Consider the following 6190-nt stretch of genomic DNA (forward strand, 5'->3'; position numbering starts at 1 on the left):
TGAGTATAAAGAGAGGAAAAAGTTGTAGGTGGTGAGAGGATGGTGCAAAACTTGGAGTAAGGGGGCAGAGGAGGTAGTGAGAGTAAGGAGCTCCATTTTGGAGACACTGAATTTGAGATGCTAGAAGAACATCTATATAGAGTTTCAGCAGCCCTCTGGAGCTGAATCTGAAATTCAGAACAAGTTGGGACAAGAGAAACAGATTTGAGAATAATTACCATAAAGATAGTAGTAGAAGAGCAAGGGGAAAAGGTGACCTGTGCAGTCACATAGGGCCCTAAGCTTAGTTTAATGTTCTGCTGTTATGTTCTTAAAATTGTTTGAACAAGGAGCCCTGCATTTTCATTTTGCAAGGGGATCCATAATTATACTAAGGGAGAAGGTGCAGTACAGGCTGGGATCCTTACCCCAGACTACTGATGGAGTCTGCGTCTTGTGAAATGGTACATAGAATCTGATGTATTTGTGTAGTCATACATGTGTCTGAGAATAGGGTTCATGAATTTCATCAGATTCACAAAAGGGTTTGTTACAGGCCAGGCACAGGGTGGCTCATGCCTGTAATCCCAGCACTTTGAGAGGCCAAGGCGGGTAGATCACCTGAGGTCAGGAGTTCGAGACCAGCCTAACCAACATGGAGAAACCCTATCTCTACTAAAAATACAAAAACTAGCTGGGCATGGTGGCACATGCCTGTAATCCCAGCTACTCAGGAGGCTGAGGCAGGAGAATTGTTTGAACCCAGGAGGTGGAGGTTGCAGTGAGCCGAGATCATGCCACTGTACTCCAGCCTGGGCAACAGAGTGAGATTCTGTCAAAAAAAAAAAAAAAAAAAAAGATGGTACTAGCTGCTTCTGGGAAGGGGAACTGGGTGAGTAGAAGACCAGGATGGGAAGCTGACTTTTCATTGTATGCCCTTTTTCTTTTTCTTTTTTTTTTTTTTTTTTTTTGAGACATTGAGACAGAGTTTTACTGTCGCCCAGGCTGGAGTGCAGTGGCGCAATCTCAGCTCACTGCAGGCTCCGCGCCCCCGGGGTTCACACCATTCTCCTGCCTCAGCCTCCCGAGTAGCTGGGACTACAGGCGCCCGCCACCTCGCCTGGCTAATTTTTTGTATTTTTTAGTAGAGACGGGGTTTCACTGTGTTAGCCAGGATGGTCTCGATCTCCTGACCTTGTGATCCACCCGCCTCGGCCTCCCAAAGTGCTGGGATTACAGGCGTGAGCCACCGCGCCCAGCCGTATGCCCTTTTTCTTTTCTTTTCTTTTTTTTTTTTGAGACGGAGTTTCACTCTTGTTGCCCAGGCTGGAGTGCAATGGCGCAATCTCACTGCAACATCCGCCTCCTGGGTTCAAGCGATTCTCCTGCCTCAGCCTCCCGAGTAGCTGGGATTACAGGTGCCCACCCCTGCGCCTGACTAATTTTTGTAGTTTTTAGTAGAGATGGGGTTTCACTATCTTGGCCAGGCTGGTCTTGAACTCCTGACCTCATGATCCACCAGCCTTGGCCTCCCAAAGTGCTGGGATTACAGGCGTGAACCACCGTGCCTGGCCTATTTTGTTTCATTTTTGAAGTGGTACTAAATGACACAGTTAAAAGTTCCAAAGGTAGGCCAGGCGCGGTGGCTCACGCCTGTAATCCCAGCACTTTGGGAGGCTGAGGTGGGTGGATCATGAGGTCAGGAGTTCAAGACTAGCCTGGCCAAGATGGTGAACCCCCTGTCTCTACTAAAACTACAAAAATTAGCTGGGCGTGGTGGCAGGCACCTGTAATCCCAGCTACTTGGGAGACTGAGGCAGGAGAATCGCTTGAACCCAGGAGGTGGAGGTTGCAGTGAGCTGAGATTGTGCCACTGCACTCCAGCCTGGGCGACAGAGCAAGACTCTCTCTCAAAAAAAAAAAAAGTTCCAAAGGTAGAAAAAGGGCATACAGGCTGGGCGCGGTGGCTCAGGCCTGTAATCTCAGCACTTTGGGAGGCTGAGGCAAGCAGATCACCTGAGTCGGGAGTTTGAGACCAGCCTGACCAACATGGAGAAACCCCGTCTCTACCAAAAATACAAAATTAGCCAGGCGTGGTGGCACATGCCTGTAATCCCAGCTACTCGGGAGGCTGAGGCAGGAGAATCGCTTGAACCTGGGCGGCAGAGGTTGCAGTGAGCTGAGATCACACCACTGCACTGCAGCCTGGCGACAGAGTGAGACTCCATCTCAAAAAAAAAGAAAAAGAAAATAATTTAAAACAAAGCCTCAGGGGTCCAGAGAAAGAAGAGGGAACAAGGAGATCCTGGGGATATATAGATGGAGAAAGTGGAGAAGCAGCTGCCAAAGAGGTAGTGGGAGAACTAGGATTGAGCCTGTTGTGACTGCTGCCAGAGGAGGGGTTTCTAGGAGAGTATCACCAATGGTCAGATGTGGCCAGAGAGGAGGATGAGGAACAAGAAAGGCCCAGTGCCTTTTATGTGGCAGAAGCTTAAAACATGTCTTTCGTGTATGGAAGACCATGATGGCAAGACCTCCCCCACGAGGGGAGCCGTGCACCACGAGCCTCCCTCCCCCAACTCAGCCAGTCCCATCAGCCCGACCCATCTGTGTGTTCCCTCCAGACGCCTACAGGGAATAGCTCAGAACAGACGGAAGCTGAAGCCAGGCTCCCGCCAGACTTGGGAGAGGTGAGGCCTTCTCTGAGAGCCAGGCCATTCTCTCTTTCTCTCTCAAGGCAAAGTAGAGCCATTGATCTTGGCTGGGGTGAGAGGTCAGCAGAGGGCACTGGGGCCTGAGCTGCCATGCCAGGTAAGGCCCTTTCTGTCCTCATGCATCTCTTAACCACTGCAATTTTGTCTTGGAGTCCGTGTTCCCTTACCAGCCCCTGCCCAGCCCCTACTACTCCCACTCCCGTTTGCCCACAAGACCCCCTCGCTGGCCTAGAGCATAGACTTTGTGTGCTCTCCCCTGAGGGTCAGAGGAACGGGGAGTCCTGCATCTGGAAATCTCTCCACTCTGGGCCTCTGCCTACAGATGAGCTTTTAGGCCGTGCTGCATCTGACCCCTCTAGAGAGACTGGAACAGGGGCTTTTCTCTTCTGAAAGACTGCCAGGGTCATACGTGGAAGTCCTCTGGGTTAAGCCCTCACTCCTAGGAAGTTCACACACACACATATCTTTTTATTAATCTAATATAGTTTCAATCCACATCAATCTAAGTAAATTTTCCTGGACATTTTAATCTTTCATCCACAAATGCTAGAAGACATTTTGTTTCTCTCAAGTACTAAACATCTGCAATATGCTAATCACTGTGCCAGTCCCAGTGGGGAAAACAAATACAAATAAGACACAATCTCTGCCCCTCAAATAGCTTACAATTAAGCTGGAGAGATGGATGAGGTGATACAGCACAAAACAGGCAAAATAGCAGCAAACAATACCACATTCTATCTAACTGGGGGCTACCTCATGTGCTCCAGGAATTCTGAATGGAAGAAACAGTAAATTTGGAAGACATATTTTAGAAACTGGGCCTTAAAGGATATGTAGGCTATAGATAGTTGAGAGAAAGAAGGAAAAGCATTCTTTGTGGTCAAGCTACATGAGCAAATGCACAGAGGAGAAACAGTGGGCAGCCCACCACATGAGGAAAAGGCCCTTCCTATAAAGAAGGCAGCAAAATTTGGGTGGATGGTGCAGTCGTCAAAGGACACAAACACCAGACAAGAGCATACTGCTTCTCAGGCCTTTATCATCTTGGTGACTCCATGATGGATATGCTCAAGGTCCCTATTCATCTATTTGAATATTGATGTCAAGTTTCCACAGCTTAGTGGCCTTGAAAACTCCAGATGTGAATGCAAATTCAGTAAGCCCTTGAATGCTTTTCAGTTAGTGCTCAGGATGTTTCCTGGATGGGGGTCTGTGGATGAAATCACTCTTAACCTGTCTGGTTTGCTGAACTCAGCTATGCTATCCCAACTCTAAAATGAAGAATACCTACCTTGTAGCAAAGTCATGAGGACTAAATAAAAGAGCAAAGATCTTTGTAATTTCTCAAGCATTATACAGAGAAGCAGTGGAAGTAGCAATGCCTTTTGCAATCTATGTCCTGGCCCCTTATTTAGGCATCAAAGCAGCTTGCTAAACTTTCAAAGCATAGCACCATTTGGAGATAAAAATTTAAGTTACGGTCTACAAAGTCCAACATGCCTCCCATAGGACTCACAGGTAACACTTTATTGGGTTTTGTCGTTTGATGGAAGGTTGGGGGAAAGATTAGCAATTAAAGCTCCGTTATGGTATTTTACTGTATGATTTTCTATTTCTGTGTTCAGATTATAACTTGACTTTAAGCAGAGGACCTGTGCTGATTTAAAATACTTACTCAGGTCGGGCAAGTGGCTCACGCCTGTAATCCCAGCACTTTGGGAGGCCGAGGTGGGTGGATCACTTGAGGTCAAGAGTTTGAGACCAGTCTGGCCAACATGGTGAAACCCTATTTCTACTAAAAAAAACTACAAAAATTAGCCAGGCATGGTGGCGGGCGCCTATAATTCCAGCTACTCGGGAGGCTGAGGCAGGAGAATCACTTGAACCCAGGAGGCAGAGGTTGAAGTGAGCAGAGATCGCAGTGAGCAGAGATCATGCCACTGCACTCCAGCCTGGGTGATAGCATGAGACTCTGTCTCAGAAAAATACATAAATAAGGCCCAGCCGGGCGCAGTGGCTCACGCCTATAATTCCAGCACTCTGGGAGGCCAAGGCAGGCAGATCACAAGGTCAGGAGATCGAAACCATCCTGGCTAACACAGTGAAACCCCGTCTCTACTAAAAAATACAAAAAATTAGCCAGGCGTAGTGGCGGGCATCTGTATTCCCAGCTACTTGGGAGGCTGAGGCAGGAGAATGGCGAGAACCTGGGAGGCAGAGCTTGCAGTGACCCGAGATCGTGCCACCGCACTCCAGCCTGGGCGACAGAGCGAGACTCCGTCTCAAAAAAAATTAATTAATTAATTAAAAATAAGTAAATAAATAAATAAATAAGGCCCAGTGCAGTGGCTAAGGACTGTAATCCCAGCACTTTGGGAGGCCAAGGCGGGCGGATGACCTGAGGTCAGGAGTTCGAGACCAGCCTGACCAACATGGAGAAACCCTGTCTCCACTAAAAATACAAAATTAGCTGGGAGTGGTGGCGCGCGCCTGTAATCTCAGCTACTCAGGAGGCTGAGGCAAGAGAATCACTTGAACCCAGGAAGCAGAGGTTGCGGTGAGCCGAGATGGCACCATTGCACTCCAGCCTGGGCAACAAGAGTGAAACTCCATCTCAAAGAAAAAATAAAAATAAATAAATAAAATACTTATTCAGAAAGGAAAATGCCAGTGTAGGGCTAGGCTCTGGAGACCAACAAAGACAGGTGCTTGGGGGAGGCTGAGACGCTAAGGAAAGGGTGGTAACAGAGGGTGCTCTCCGGCAGTTGTGGTGGCTCACACCTATAATCCTAGCACTTTGGGAGGCCAAGGAGGGAGGATCACTTGAGCCCAGGAGTTCGAGACCAGCTGGGCAACATAGCAAGACCCCATCTCTACAAAAAATACAAAACTTAGCTGGGCATAGTGGCACATATCTGTAGTTCCAGCTAATCAAGAGGATCATTTGAGCTCAGGAGGTTGAGACTGCAGTGAGCTGTGATGGCACCACTGTACTCCAGCAGGAACAACAGAGCCAGACCCTGTCTCAAAACAAAACAAAACAAAACGGAGTGCCCTGGTATTTTTCCCCTGCCAGACAAAGCTAATGGTGTTAGGTACCTTGAAGGTACCTGTGAGGTGGGCTCATTTTGATTTTTCGAAACCAGTTAAAATCTAACTATGTGGACAGAACCTCAAGCATAAAGAGACTGGGCTAGTGGGATTTGTTTTCCTGAAAACTAGGCAGGTTATGTGTGACCCAAGACCTTGTAAGCTTGGGGCTTTAGCGCAGGAACAATTTATTTATTTAAAAATGAAGATTTATTTTCACCATTGCACCGCCCTTGCTTTTCCCCATAAACCTTGAGCTCTGAAGTTGGGGAGAATGAAGTCAGCTATAAAATTGAGTGAGTAGGCATCCAGAGGAGTGAAAATACTGAGGACAGTAATAAGCCAAGTTCCAAACCTTTCTCAATGAATTCTCACAACATCCCTATGAGATAGGTGTTATCATT

Source organism: Hylobates moloch, unplaced genomic scaffold (assembly GCF_009828535.3).
Source record: "Hylobates moloch isolate HMO894 unplaced genomic scaffold, HMol_V3 SCAFFOLD_16, whole genome shotgun sequence".
NCBI lineage: Eukaryota > Metazoa > Chordata > Mammalia > Primates > Hylobatidae > Hylobates > Hylobates moloch.